Raw genomic sequence first — 472 nt, forward strand, 5'->3', positions numbered from 1 at the left:
TGGAAACTCCCCAGGATGGGTGTTCAAAGGGGGTTGGTGTTCTCCCCAGCTGCAGATTTGGGGGGAAAAGATGCAAATTTGGCTGCAAGCAGAGCTCTCTCCTCCCCCAGCGGAGCATGCACAGGGTGCAGCGAGAGGGGCAGGACCCCCACCAGGGATGGGGAACCCTCTCTCTGTGCTCCCTGATGCTGGTGCATTCTCCTGCGCTCCAGCAGTACTCGGTCTGAGGCTAAAATTGCCATTTTAGGGTCTTTTGAATTGTGGCCCTAAAACCTGGGTCCCTCCAAGTCCACGAGGAAGCAGATGTGTGATGGACACACACACAATGCAGAATTTATTCTGTGCTTGTGAACCCCTGTAATAGGAAAAGGGGGTGTTGGGGGGACAAGGGGCTTGGCTGCACCCAATCCCGGGCAGTTTGCACCTCAGGGTGCTCCCTGACCCCCTTCCCTGCAGGCTGCCGGTGGGGGTG

General features: G+C 57.4%; 1 protein-coding gene across 1 annotated transcript in view; it reads left to right on the top strand.

The window, feature by feature from the left end:
* The window catches only part of LOC104512272 (rho guanine nucleotide exchange factor 10-like protein), a gene marked incomplete at its 3' end in the record, with an annotated part of 15631 nt that overhangs the window by 898 nt on the left and 14261 nt on the right, over positions 1-472 (top strand).

This window comes from Eurypyga helias, unplaced genomic scaffold, assembly GCF_000690775.1.
Source record: "Eurypyga helias isolate BGI_N326 unplaced genomic scaffold, ASM69077v1 scaffold5217, whole genome shotgun sequence".
Lineage (NCBI taxonomy): Eukaryota > Metazoa > Chordata > Aves > Eurypygiformes > Eurypygidae > Eurypyga > Eurypyga helias.